Source organism: Diceros bicornis, unplaced genomic scaffold (assembly GCF_020826845.1).
Source record: "Diceros bicornis minor isolate mBicDic1 unplaced genomic scaffold, mDicBic1.mat.cur scaffold_61_ctg1, whole genome shotgun sequence".
Classification (NCBI taxonomy): Eukaryota; Metazoa; Chordata; class Mammalia; order Perissodactyla; family Rhinocerotidae; genus Diceros; species Diceros bicornis.
Window position 1 is genome coordinate 3,422,684 of NW_026691491.1, and position 15,249 is coordinate 3,437,932.

Consider the following 15,249-nt stretch of genomic DNA (forward strand, 5'->3'; position numbering starts at 1 on the left):
CTTCTATTTGTTAGGAGTGAGTAGTCAAGTTTTGCCCACACTCAAGGAGAGGGGAATTAGGCTCCACCTTTCGAAGGGAAGAATATCAAAGAATTTGTGGACATATCTTAAAACCACCATAGCCACCTTGGCAGTATACAAACAGGCTCTCATCTCCTCTGTGGGAAGGCAGAGAAACTGGGGACCAGGCCCAAGACTCAATGGTCAGAACAGCCAAACTCCAAAGAGGGATAAATTCCCAACAAAGGTAGGTCTGCTGTACCAAGGTCAGGGCCCGGTTGGGAAAAAGATGGATGGAGTTATCTAGATTGATGTCCCTGAAGATCCTGAATCCCCAGATTCCCCTGAACCCTCTGAGCCTCCAAAGGTAGCCCACTCCTTTCCATTATGCACTAACCTCCTGTCTCCCACTTGCTTGGAGATGATGCAGAGGCTGCTTCCCCACAAGACAATGTTCACCCACCCACCTCCATCTCAGTGGGGTGTGGATATTCAGGATCTGCCTTTCCTGGCCACCAGGACTTTAATCCCTACAACTGTGATTTAATCTCAAAATTAGGAGTAAGTCACAACATAACTCAGCTGCTGACACATTGAGGCTGACAAGGGAGCAAAGGGACTATGCCCCAGGGAGCTACAAAACCTACCCAGCATGGACCAGCATAAGTCAGGAGAGCGTGTGTGAGACTGGAGTCTAGGGTGCTTGATCAAGAGGACTGGAACATAAGTTGAATAAGGGAGAGTTGATCCATTTGCAAGCTCTTTCCTAGGATCCAGGATTCAACACTTACTCATCAAGAAAATGAATAGGCAAGCTACAGATTGGGGAAAATATTCTCAACACATGTATCTGACAAAAGACTTGTGTCAAGAATATATAAAGAACTTCTACAACTCAATAATAAACAGACAATCCAACTTTTTTAAAAGGACAAAAAACTTGAGTAGACAGTGAACAAAGAAGAAATGGCCAGTGAACACATGAAAAAGTTCTCAACATCATAAGTCATCAGTAAAATGCAAATTAACCCCATGAGATACTTCCACACACCCAGTAGGATGGTTAAAATGAAAAAGACCGACAACACCAAGTGTTGGTGAAGATGAGAAACAACTGGAACTCTCATATTTTGGTGTGTAAAATGGTACAATCACTTTGAAAAACTGTTAGGCAGTTTCTTAACTGAAACCCAGCAATTCCACTCCTAGGTATACATCCAAGAGCAACAAAAATTTAGGTCCACAAAAAGCCTTGTACAAGAATGCTTGTAGGAGTTTCATTCACAATAGTGCCAAAATTGAAAACAGCTCAGGAGTCCATCAATAGAAGAGATAAACTGTGGTATGGTCATATAACAGAAAACTACTTTGCAATAAAATGGATTGAATTATTAATAATCATAATTTGCCTTTTTATTCATATATCACATAGTGATTAAATCTCAACCTCTTTGAATTCATTCCCTCATCCATAAAATGCGGCACCTTCCTTGCTCACTCTACAGGACTGTCATGAGGACCAAATTGGTTAAAGTTGGTGAAAGCTCTTGAACTATGTGCTTGACCTTGGAAATATGGTACAGTGGTATAGTCCTAGTTCTAGAATGCTTTAGACTTGCAGTCAAGGAGTTGTTATTTGTGCACTTATCTTACAGTCACATGTCATCATGCCTTGAGGGCAGTAACGTTTACAATTGGCTTTCTTTCACTGGTATTTTGCCTTATTTAAAAAAATATCTTCCCAACAATTTATCACAAATGGTCAAGCAGATTGCACACTAAACACCCAAATACCCACCACCCACATTCTACAATTGCTAACATTTTGCTATATTGCTTTCATCACTTATTTATGCAGATATCCTTCCATCAATCACTGCATGATGGGTCAGTTTATTTTTTATGGTATTTCCTTCTCTTCTCCCTTCTTGACCACATCCTTGATTCTTACCTCTTTAAAGCGTTTCTTTGGCAAACCTGCCTGAAAGTAAGATTTCCAATCTCTGGGAAATATAGTCATTTTACACTGATTATGTCTGCCATGTATGGTTACTATTTCATGTACTTACATCTTATTTCTCCACATCAGTGTTTCTGAACCAGGGGTGATTTGTACCCGCCAGGGGACATTTGGTAATATCTGGTGATATTTTAGTTTGTCATGATGTCAGGGTGAGGTTCTGGCATCTGGATACCAGGTTTGCTGCTAATCATTTTATAATAGACAAGGCAGTCCCCACAACAATGAATGAACCAGCCCCAAATACCAATATTGCCAAAGTCAAGAAACCATGCACTAGATAAGTTATAAGTCCTCCAGCTTAGCAGCTGAGGGTGCCCATTGAAATACAAACCTGGAAAATACCCAAAAAGAATGTCAGATATGTGGTTAGACTGAGAGTGACCAGTCGCACTCTTTCCACCCATGATTGCATTATTCTAGGACACAAGTTACTTTATTCAATAACACTCTGTGGAAACTTCATGACTCCTGGCCTGTGTAGGTTCTGAAAGGGTCTTATTTTCATTGTGGTCCATGAATTTTTTTTGCAGAGACAACCCATTTTGAAACACATTCATCCAAGCAGATGCCTTGTGAGGAAGAGTGACTGGTGTGGGCTTACCCATAAACTGTGTCTCTACCCTCCGTTTCCGCTCTGTGCTTTGTTTCTGAGCTGCACCGTATGCTGCTGATTGAACACCCTGAAGACGCAGAGTTAGCACCACAGCCGTTTCTTCTTTGTTTCCGGCAGTTCCATAGGCAGTAACGTTTGCGAGGAGATCAAAAGAATTAGCTATCCCCTGCCATAAAATATAGAAAATGTCACTAAGGAAAATGGAAAGAGATGCCTGAAACTGAATATTCTGTGCCCAAGACCTTTCTCTAGAGATTTGGAACTAAAGAAACACCTTCCTTGGGGATGTTTGTCTTCCTACATATCGAGATGATAGGTGCATTGCAACAGAATGCTTGGGAAATCAACGCAATTGTTCAAACCTAGTAGGAAGTAACTGTTCTCCTGTTATCGGGTCGCTTCTCGAAAAACTATGGATGAATACAGCTCTGCCTTCCTGTCCCACATTCTGTCCTTTCTGTCATTATTTTTCATGTATGTGTTGTTTTTCTTGTTCACGTTCTCCCTCTTCTGCTGTCTGCTATTCTCTTACCGTAAATATTCATTGTTAACCAATTGAGTAAAACAACAACTATATTAAAAAATAGTAAAATGAATGGAGTTAATCAATATGGTAAAAGAATCTGGTGAAATATCAGAGACTTCATGTATTGGGCCAGAAAAGAACATCTGTTTTCACCTGTTTACCTACTGAATTAAGTCAAATACATATACGTCTGTGGGCTTCTAGACTGAGGAACTTTTAGGAGGTGGGTGGAAGGAGAGAGAAGCATAGTATCCTCAGTGCAGACTCACAGGCCCTCTTTTGGAAATAGTTTTAACTATTAAAATCTCTCCGAACCTCCCGTTCTCCTAGTGATTTCGATACTTATTCTGTATGTGCTCCCTTTTCCTTCGAAAATGAACTAGGATTCCAGTGATCTGGCCTGCCAGCCAGATGATTGAGACGAAACCCTGGGAGCCATTTGTGATGGTTCTCAACCACCCTTGTATATTAGAATCATTTGACAAGTTAAACTATATAGACAATAGGGCTCTAACCTCAGAGATTCTGATTCATCAGAGACCCAGGTATAAGTACATTTTGTACAGCCTTCCAAGTGTTTCTAATGTATGGTCAAGTTTGAGAATCACCAAGCATGAAAAGATATTAAAATATTAGAAAGGATTTCAAACCTTTAAAGAGAGTGTTGCATTCCCATTTCCACGCCTATTTGAGAGCCTCACTAAGTCAGAGCAAATCCATTTATTGTTATTCTGATAATTTGTGAAATTCAGCTAGTAAAGCACACACTGGAATGGCAATTTGGGCATTTTCTTTATACCACAGAGATCTGGGCTTCATAGAAATATGTGTATCTAACTTGGGCAGACAAGACTTTGAGTGGCTGATAGTTCATGTGACCATGATGTTGACTTAAAGCTAATTATGCATTTATAGATGGTGAGTACAATTTGCCAGTAGTTTTCTCAGAACAAGTCAATATGTAAAAATCAAAATCAGTTATAAGAGATTTAGTATCTGAATTGACCACTTGAGGGATATTTTCTGGCATTCAACACACTTAGTATTAAAGAAAGGCATGCTCAACAGAGATTCAGAAAAAAAGGAAAATTTTTAATGCCATGACCCATGAGTTATTAAAAGAGATAAAGCTGCATTAATTAAAAATGTTGTTCCTGTTAGGGAAATAAGAAAATAGGTGAAACGAACAGAGCAGAGAGTATAAGAACTAAATTCATGTGTGTGGGATGCCCAGCTCCGGAGCTGCAATAGGGCTAATGGTCACTTCCCCACCCAATTCACAAAAAAATTGCAAAATAGTACACAGAATTTCTATACACACCTCACCATGTTTTAGTTATCACATTGCATTTTGAAAAGTAGCATTTTAAATTAGCGGGTATCTAATGAATAAATAGAGCTGGTACATTTAGGTTCGTATTTGGAAAAATATCTACCACACAACATATTGAAAAATGTTGCGAGAGTCTTAAGCATATTCTATGTCTGCCCCTTCTCATGCCCAGTTCACAAGATGATGACGGTATGAAACTCACCTGGACTTCACAGTCTCTGGAAAATTTATTTTTGCCAAGTTGAGAAGAATTAGGGTTGATTTCTAAGAATGAAAAATAGAAGAGAAGCTGGAGAGAGTTACTTCCTCAAGGTCAGGAACTATTTGACCTTACAAGATGAAAAAACGTCTCCCCATTTTTCTTCTCACATTCCTGTAGCATCAAGTATCTAAACGTGAGACAGGATCAAGTTTTCTAAAAAAAAAAAAAAATGTTTTGGAGACCCAGGGAAACAGAGTAGCATTAATGAAGAATGTTTACCTTCAAATGTTCCTGAATATTTCTCTCAAACTCCTTATACCATCTCTATAGACTATTCCCTATACTAGCCACGGTCCCTGTTTTATTATATAAAACAGTGTAACCTATCACCAGCATTGGTGGACAAGAATTCTTGACATGATTTTTATGGCGTGTCCCCTGCCACCTTTTTTGACTACTGTTGTAGGTTGGGCTAAGGCAGTGGTTCTCAAACTCTGGTGTGCATCAGCACTGCCTGGAGGGCTTGTTCAAACACGCTGCTGGGTCCCATCCCCACAGATTTCAATTCAGTAGGTCTGGGCTAGGGCCTGAAAATTTGCATTCCTGACAAATTCCCAAACATTCCACTCTCCTGGCTGACACGGATGCTTCTGCTTCTGAAGCAAAGACAACTCTTACCCAACTTCATTAGTCTCTTCTCCTACCTGAAAGTGAAAATATCCAGTTATCAACTTGCACTCATTTCCTGACAGGACCATTTACAGAAGATACCCTTGCTTCCTTAGCTTTCCTCAAAGCCACGTGGCATGAGGCCAGACCCTTCAATAAGCCCCTTCTAGCATCTTCTTACTGAGACATCGAAGCTTCCCAATGGGAGGTGCACTTTGCTGCAGCACATTAATAAACCTAACACTGTGGACGTCATATGCATTCCTGGTGGTCCGCAGGCACTGGGCTTTATCAATACTTACCCGTGCATTCTTCCTCTTCACGTGTGAAGTTTGACTTTCCCTTACTTGGAGCCAAACCAGGTTGAGGGGTACGAAGGTAGCTTCCAATTGGATAGGTCCAATAATTTTGGGGTGGTCAGTCAGTGGCATTCATCCTCATCTGTGGAATGGAGCAAAGAGTTCATAATCAAACCAGCTGAATGTATACGCTCCACCTATCCATTGGCAGTGCTGCCCAAGACCTTTCTGTGGACTGACAGCATCAGAAATATTTAGAGATAATTGTTGAAAATATAAATCCCAAAGTAAATCTCAGACCCAGTAAAACAAATTTCAGAGAAGTTGGAACTCAGTATCTGATGTTATCAGAAAAACGCTGGGTGATTTCACTCAGCATACAGGTTTGGGAGCCACTGATAAGGACAGCTGGACTGAAGAGATAAGAGATTTTCCTAAGATATTAAGAGCTTAAAAATTATCTGAGTGTATGTTCTTTGGGAGAATTCTTAGCAGTAACAGCCTGCTGTTCACAGAGGCAATAATTCTCCAGTATCATAGAGAGAATCAAAATGGGAATAGAAGACTAACCTGTTCATACAATGTCCACATCTAGGACAGGGACTGGATAAATGGGAAAAGTCAACTCTTATGCTGTTACGATTCCCATTTGTTTCCTGGGTTTTAATTTGATAATGTGCACAGGCTTCTCTATCTGCTTAGTAACGTTTCCAACTATGGATGGCCTTGGGCTTTGATTGAAAACCCTGGTCTATTAGGCTGTTATTGCAGAATGAGTTAAGACTCTAAGGTGTGGACTACTTTCAACATTCACTGTTATTTTTTTAAAGCAACCAATAAAAGAGAAAAATCAATTGTAGGCCTGGTGTCACATTTCGGTTCTATGACCTGTTTTCTTCCTGGCATCTTTGCTCACTTCGGTAGGTTTTCTCTAGAATTTCACGTCATGTTCTAAGGAACTGGTTCAATTTTGCCGCAACTAACTCTGTTCTGATTTTTGAAGGCTGTTACTCTATTTGGACTTACCGTTGCAATCTTCTGTGCCGTTTGTAAAATTCTCCCTTCCAGGACATGATATAAATCCTGTGTCAGTGGTAGATTCATAACCCTTTGTGATGTTATTGCACGTTGCATTTGGGGGACAAGTAGTGGAGACATTTTCACAGTCACAACAACCGTTAGAGTGGAGGAGAGGATAGGAACTCTGTTTAGACCCTGGGCTGCCTCAAGTCAACTTGAGTCTTGGTTACTTGAATCCTTTTATGTGCTGAGTGTGACACTCGGCAAGTGGTACTCACTTTGTAAACATTTGTTCAATGGATGATCAATGAACATGATTGGTGTTGCTAGCTTATGTTATTAGAAAAAAAATTTTTTCTTTCAGCAGGGACTCAAATTCTTTTGGAAAACATGGGAGCAATCCTCTTGAACTGTCCTACTCAGGGTGTGGTCTCTGGACCAGCAGCAACAGCATCACCCGGGAGCTTGTTAAAAATGCAAATTTCCTGGCTCCACCTCAGCCCTACTGAATCTAAGTCTGGGTCCTGGGCTAGGAATCTGTTTGAACAAGCTCCCCAGGGGATGACGATGATGCTCAGGCTTGAGAACCTCTGCATCTCAGCTGCTTCTAGAATAAAAGAGTTCTCTGATGAAAACCCTAAGAATTTTTAAGAAGACTTGATTTAGAATTTCTTGACCTTTATTTCATTCTTTTACATCAACTCAGTGAGGTGTCATGAGTCACCCTGTCACTATTTAAAGCCATGGTTTTCCATCAGCCAAAATTCCCAGGTTCATATTGGACTTCTTACACCTCAGATTGTTTTCAACACCAGTTCTATTTCTAGTTCTTCCTTCTTTATCACCTCACGAAACCTATGACTCATTTTCTCTCTCCTCATGAAGCTTTCTCTCTAATCCCCTCCATCTCCTCTCCTTTTCCCAAGATCCAAGTCCCTTTCATATCTTCTTATCCATTGTCCTATCTCACACCCTTTCTCCATCATCTCTGGAAGCAGATGGCTATGATTCAGGGGGCAGATTTATTTGTATAAGATTTAATTTTTAAATTACTTTTAATTTCATTAGTTGTGATATTGAAACTTTTGTATTTAATCCAAATGAGATAAAATTATAAAGAAAGAGATTCATCCTCTAACATATGATAAAGTAAATAAAAATTTTTAAAAATGTGTGCCAAAACATGCATCTAAATTGTTCACCTGGGAGATTATGTACTCATTTGAATAAAATCACTCCATATAATATCTTTTAATTCTTTTCTCTTCCTTTTATTTTCCTTTTTATTTTTCTGGTCTTCTTCCTTTTTTCCTCCCTCTTCACACCTATACATTTTGTCCTTGGACTTTATTACTGAGAAAGACAAGAAAATTCACCTCATTTTCACTTTTTCTTCCAAATAGTATTTTTGAAAAGAAATAAAAGACATACCATCTTAAACTGAAGAAGAAACACCCCTTTGAATACCATTTTGTATGATTTCTGACATTTCACTTTGACCAACCACCTGGGGAAAGGATGAAATGATCTGAATCCATTGAGCCCCTATGTAAGCCCTGAGTCCTGAACTCACTAATGCATTGCTTCTGCAGGCCTCTGAAGAAGTGTTCTTCATTGCTGGTGTGCAATAGAGAAGTCATCTTATTTCCAACATTATGATCAGTGTTTGAGTCGGAGGAAATAGAAACAACACTTATTGTGCACTTATTCTGGCGAGTACTGAAATAGGCAGTTTACTGGAGTTATCTTACTTAATCATTGAAGCAGGCCTCTTCATACAGTAACTCTTAAAGCCATTTTAGTGACCAGGAAAATGAGGTCCAAAGAAGGCTTGCCCCTGGTCTCCCAGCTGGTAGATTGCAGGACGGATAGAGTCTGGCATACTAGGGAAAAACCTTCATGGAGGCTATTACAGCACCATGTTTCAATGTGCACGCGCATCATTGTGGACACACAACAGCAGTTGTAATGGGGTCTCATTTTAGGTTTTCCCAGGAGAAACTACTGATGGATAATTCTGGTCTTTAGATTCCATGTAATTTTCAAATTATGTACAAATATTTTGCACCCTCTTATCTTCCTTAACAGCTATAAATCCATATCCTTTCTGAATCTAAATCAGCTTCCATTTTAGCGAGTAATGGAATACTCAAATGCAAGTATCGTAGATTTACTTTCCAATGAAAACCTATACATGCTCATTTGATTAAGGTGTTATTTTTAGGGAAAAAAAGAAGTATATTCAAGTAGACAAAAGAGCCATATATATTCTGCAAAATATTGCAAAAATGTTACTTATTGTAGCTGCCCCTCTGTGGCCGCAGGAAGTGAGGAAACAGTGAGATTCCTCTCTTCTGGTTATAAAGAGTGAGTATCAGAAGCACTTGAAGGGTCATGATTTTTACATAATGGAAACAATGGACAAAATGCCATTTTGCATTATTTTGTAATAAAGTTATTTATTAATAAAGGAGTGAAGCAATCTGCCTTATCTCATTTTGCCATTAAGAATCTAGTTAAATGAAGATTTGATTAGAATAATGCCTATCACTACTAAGCATTTATCACACATAAGGCATCCCACAAAATGTCATTCAGATGTTCTATTTATTTTATTGCATTTTCTCAAAATAGCCATATCATGTAAATATTATCATTCCCATTTCAAGTTGAGGAAGAAGCAACCTAGAGAGGTTCTATATTCTCCCAAGGTCATCTGTTGGTATCTATGGGAGCAGAGGTTCAAACTCACCATTGTCTACCTGTAGATCAAATAGCATTGGCCTCCATTCTTTGTATGATATTCTCTTCATTACTTAAGAAGCTCACTCACCATCTCTATGCCACACTTTCTCCATCGGAAACAGGTTGAGGACAACGTTTGTCTTTCTTACCTCCAAATGGTTGTAGGATAATATAAAATCACACACAGGGACTGTGTTGAAAACCCAGTGCTGTAGAACTGCAAGAGGTACTAACCACTTCCTTCACCAGCAACAAACATTGGGTTGAACACTTTTGAATCTCAATGAAAGCAAGAAAGCAGTAGAGTCCTGAGAGAGAACAAAGATAATTTAGGTTAATAGCTGGCATCCACAAATGCCTTCTGGGTCTTGGAGTCGGCCTGGGGCTGACCTTTTTTGCCATCCTGCACATTGCAGAGTTCAGTACTGTCTCTTAGTTTCCGCCATACCAGGTGCAGAAGTTCAGTTAGGGAAATACAGTGTGCCACTGGCATAACTCCAAGATTTCCACTCTAGCCAACGGCCTTTCACATTTTTGATCGTGGAGAGACCATTATAAGAGTGGATAATTGGCCCTTGGGAATCAGATTCGATGTTTATTAAGGGACTGTTTCCTAGGAGTTTCATTCTTTAGAAAATAAAGTATTGCCAAAAAAAAAAGCAAAACACGAAAGTTGGACAGAAACTCAAGAGTGAAACAGAGTCAACAATTAGAGGTGTATTCTTATTTATTTGGGATTGTCACCAATGTCACATTTTAATGACACAGGATTTTAAGGTGCATGTAAGATTAAGTCTGGTGGCTAGTACTTGTGAAGTCTCAATTGTATGATGCCATCTTTGCCATTATTATTTCCTTGACCTTTTCCCTCCCCTCACCTTTACCTCGACACAAACACATACACACACACACAACCACCACCACCATCAACAACAGGGGCGCATGGATGACACGGGATGGATAAGGCGATGCTGCAGCTTAGCAGACTAAAAGAAGATGAGATGATAACAGTGATCTGAAGACAACTGTCTTTTAGGTTCAGCAGTTTATCTGCAGGCTTGAACTGCACGTTAGATCATTTTCTCCTTGGAGAGGGAATAAGCTGTTTAAGCCCTTACCCCAGAAAAGCAGCACTCCTCTTGTAGCCAGAGATTTGAGCGCTGTTTCCTGACAAAAGTCAGAGACACACCTGATCCCTTATTTCTCCCACCTGTTTCATAGAATCTTCAGCGATGATGGTCTAGTCATGTAAAACAATACACAATTTTCCTTATTACCAAAATTGCATGATCATTTTAGCAGAAAATCAGGTAAGCAAAGAGAGACAAAAATGAAAACTGAGTCAACTGTAAGTTCATCTTTCAAAGATATTCCCTATTAATATTTTGGTGCTTTGTCTTCCAGCCAATTTTCCTCTTATGTAGATAAACATAAAAATTTCATTTCACAACGTTGGTATCCTATAATAGCTAAACTTAGTTTTTGCTCAAAAAATAGACTCTGATTTGATTTTTAATGTCTAGAGTACTTAATTTGAATTTATTATAATAGCTTTAACCAGCATCCTATCAACAGACACTTAAGAGTTTGGAAAATTTTCAATATTATAAATCAGCTTACATGGAAGTTCTTCTTTGGTTCATCATGAATCGGACAAGGTCCCATTTTTCTCAGACAACAGTGGGGAAGGGCAAGTCGGACCTGATTCCAATAACCTTGTGACGACCTTTTCCCCAGTTAAGGACTCTTGAATCACACATATCTCCAAAATTTCCAGCATAATAGTTAGAGCTCCGCATACCACTATCTCTGTCTCCTCAAACAGCCAAACAGCTTCACCAGCTCCTGTGGCCCCAGAAAAACCACAGTGACACCAGGGACCTCTGCTACAGCAACCAGTTTTTCTGGAAACCACTCCAACCTGGAAGGAAGAGAATAAATCCCCCTTTTTCTGCCTCTGTTTTATGTTTCCTGTGTGACATGAGCTCTGCCATTTATACTTGTATGACTTTCCAGGGCTGCTGTAACAAAATAGCACAAAGTGGGTGACTTAAAACAAAAGAAATTCAATCTCTCCCAGTTCTGAGGCCTAGAAATCTGATATCAAAGTATCAGCAGGCCCTTCCTTGACTCCCCCAGCTTGCGGTGGTGGCCGCTAATCATTGGTGTTCATTGGCTGCAGCTGAATCAGTCCAATCTCTGCCTCTGTCATCAAATGCTGTTTCCTCTCCAACCAGTCATATTGGATTAGAGTCCACACTAATGACCTCATCTTAACTTGATCACATCTGCAAAGACCCTCTTTCCAAATAAGGTCACATTCATAGCTTCCAGGGATTAGAACATCAACATATCTTTTGGGAGACACAATTCAACCCATAGCAATAGCCTTGCTCCAAGTCAGGAGAGGTGGGTTTGAGTGTGGGAGACCATAAGTTTATGAGGCGGTTGCAAAACCTAGAAGACTCTGCCTCAGCCAGAGTCTCGTGTGTGTGTGTAGTTGTGCATCTTGCAATTCCCAAGTCAGTAGCCATGTAAGCCTTTCATTTTTTTATCTTAATATATTTTATTTAACCCAACATCTCCAAAGAATTATCATCTCAACATGTAGTTAATATATAATTATCATTGAGGTATTATACATTCATATTTTTATATAAAAGGTTTGAAACCCATTGTGTATTTTACACTTACAGCACATCTCAATTTGGACTAGCCCCATTTTAAATGCTCAATGGTGACATGCAGCTAGAGTCTACCAGATAGGAAAATATGGTTTAAAAAAATAGATTTTATTTCTTATAACGTTTTACAGTTATAGGTTTATCGTTTTAGGTTTACAGAAAAATTAAGTGGAAATTCTAGAGAGTTCCTATATATACCCTAATCCCCCCCAACATAGTTTCCCTATTATTAACATCTCATTAGTAATCTATATAACTTATATAACATTATTACTGTAACATTATTAACTAAAAATTATTAACTTTAGTGTGGTACATTTGTTATAATTCCTGAACCAGTCCAGATACACTATAATTAATGAAAGTCCATAGTTGGAATTAGGGTCACTCTTTGTGTTGCACATTCTACAGGTTTTGACAAATGCATAGTAATATGTATCTGCCATTACAGAATCATATAGAACTATGGTTTCACTGCCCTAAAATCCCCTTTGCTCCAGGGCCATAGAGGTGTGTAAGTGTGACCTTTGTCTTAGTCATATGTTTGGGGTGATGGGGAATACAGGGGCTCCTTCCAGCTAGTATCCTCTGCTTTAGGGTGAGGAAAGGGAGGAATTTCTCACAACAGCATTAATAATGGAGGAAACCAATGTTGAGGGTGCAGAAGTGGATCATCACAACATATTGATCCCGGAATAAACATGGTTAAAAGAACTGAGGAAAAGGAAAGGAGGTCAATTTTTAGAAAATCAAAATGCAACTTGATTTCTGCATTGATCTTGAGTTACTGATTTGGAATCTTATAAATTCAGCATGACTATTGATTCCCCAGGCAGGGACTCATGGGTTTGTGGTGTTTCTGCACTCATGATTGGTGTGCAGCCATGCATGGGTCACACACAGAATGTTCTGTGGCTGCCCTGGGCCCTGGGTGTGTGAGTCTGTCCCTCCCTATCTTGCACTTTGGAGGCATTGATGCTGGATTGTTCTTGTCTGAGCCCTGAGTGGCATGGGCCCTGTCTGTCACCTTCACCTTACACCTGACTTTGCCTCCTCTGATGCAGTTCATTTGCATCACTGCAGAGGTTGTTCATGCAAATGGCTTGTTGACTCAGGCTTGGGACCCAATCTAGCCAAGAGCAGATGGTCCCTGGAACCTTGTTATCAATGGACATGGATGAAATCATAGAGTTTAGGGATACCAAATAAAGGAAATGTGCATACCTCACTAAGACTCTATACACTCGTCCTTGGAGATTACATCCTGTGAGAGATGCATAAACACAGTCTCCTCCTTTCTTCCTTTTCAGGCACCTGAGAATGGCATCAAAGTAGACATGGTTTCATGTCTCCCCATCCCACACAGCCTTACCTGTGGAAATTTGTACAGTTCCTGCAGTGTTCCAATCTGGGAAGAAATTGCACATGTTGTTCCAGTAAGGGCTGCTAGAGACTTGCTCTCTCTCCTACAGGTGTAATTTGGGATGTCGTTGCCCAGCCCTGAGAGCCAAGTGAGTGAACTCTCCAGTGTCCTCTGTTCATAGTGCAGGACATTATAGAGATCAACTCCCAAAGATATGTTGGGTAAAAAATGGTGGTTTCTGTTGATTTCCTCAATGGCAAAAACCAAGGCCACAACATACTTATAGTTCTTGTACTGAAACCTGCTGAGACAGATGGGGCTCCTTAGGGAAAAGACTCAAACCACAATCATCTTCAAATCCAATGTAATCACTTAATTAAGGAAGAATGCCAAGCCAACTCATTCCATCTGTGGCAACAGCTCTCCTGAAGCCTTAGAATTTATAGCTAAAACAAGTAACATCACCTGGGCTCTGGAACATCCTTATTGAATTCCACACACATGGAGAAAAGTGATTAAGTTTATGAGAAAAGTTTAATGAATGGAAAAGCAGATCACATTCAGAGTGCGTTTTGTAAATGGTTCTTTGGTTCAGGATCCAAAATGCTTGTTCATTTGAACACATCATCAAATGCTTCAGAGAACAGCAATAATATCAACATGAGATTGGAGATAGCCCTGGGGAGGAAGAGTAATTACAACTGAAGGCTCTGGGACAAGCAGAGAAGCAGGGTGTCTGTGGGTTGAGAATGGTACAACAGAAGGCTGGCAATCAAACTGCCTAAACTTCTGCCCCATGAAACTCGTGTATCTGCCACTGTCAACAACCAGGGAGCTAGGAAGAGCTTCAGAGCTCCCATGAAGAAGGAATCACCGTAAGGCAGGAACATCTGGGAGAAGTTTGAAGGAGTTAAAACTGAAAACACTTAGGAGTCTGAGAGACACAGCCTTGTACAGTTTAAAAATTGAAAATGTGATTACCAAAACTGACTCAAATAGAAAATAAAGAGAGAATATTGTACAAATGTGGCCATGTGGTTTCAAGAGAACATTTGAGAAAAAAATTCCAAATATCCACCAGGCCTGGAAGAATTTACATGGGTCGTTGCCTGCACGCCAACTTGGCCAGGAACAAGGTCTCCTGAGCTGGTGTTAATGGAGAGCAGAGGGCGAAAAGAAAAGCATTCAGCCTCTCGTCCTGCAATGTGGAACAAGCTCTCCCTCCAGCATCCAGGTGCCTAAAGCTGCGGGGATACATGAGTTGAGCTTGACTTCTGCCCCCAGGAGACTCACCCCAGACCTTCCCTGACAACACACCTGTCATTATAAATAACATGTCAATACATTTGAACATTTAGATTAAATTCACAAATTGCCAGGAAAATGAAAGTTACCAAAACTGTCTCCAAGAAGACATGAGAAATCTGAATAGTCCCATATCTAAAGAAGAAACTGAATCCATAGTTTAAAACATTCCCACATTTCATCGTGGCCAACACCGCTGCTGGCAAATTCCACCAAACATTCAGGAGAGAAATAATGCACATTGACTCTAGCTCTTCCACAGAACAGGAAAAATGGGAAAAACTTTTTGATTTATTTTATGAGAATAGCTTAACTTTGCTACAAAAATCTTACAAGGTCATTACAGGAAAGGAAATTTACAAGCCTCTTTTTTTCTGGAACTAAACTCATGTATTCCTAAAAAAAATTAACCTTCCAAATCCAGCTATATATTTGAAGCAGGCCACATCATGACCAAATTTGCTTTA

General features: G+C 39.8%; 1 long non-coding RNA gene across 1 annotated transcript; it reads right to left on the bottom strand.

Annotated features, from left to right (window-relative positions):
- Window positions 1-653: 653 nt before the first annotated feature.
- LOC131403271 (uncharacterized) lies at window positions 654-5,042 on the bottom strand. The gene is made up of 3 exons (XR_009219356.1): window positions 4,698-5,042; window positions 2,625-2,802; window positions 654-766 (listed from the first exon to the last, which is right to left on the bottom strand). It is a non-coding gene; the product is annotated as an uncharacterized LOC131403271 (long non-coding RNA).
- Window positions 5,043-15,249: the final 10,207 nt, after the last annotated feature.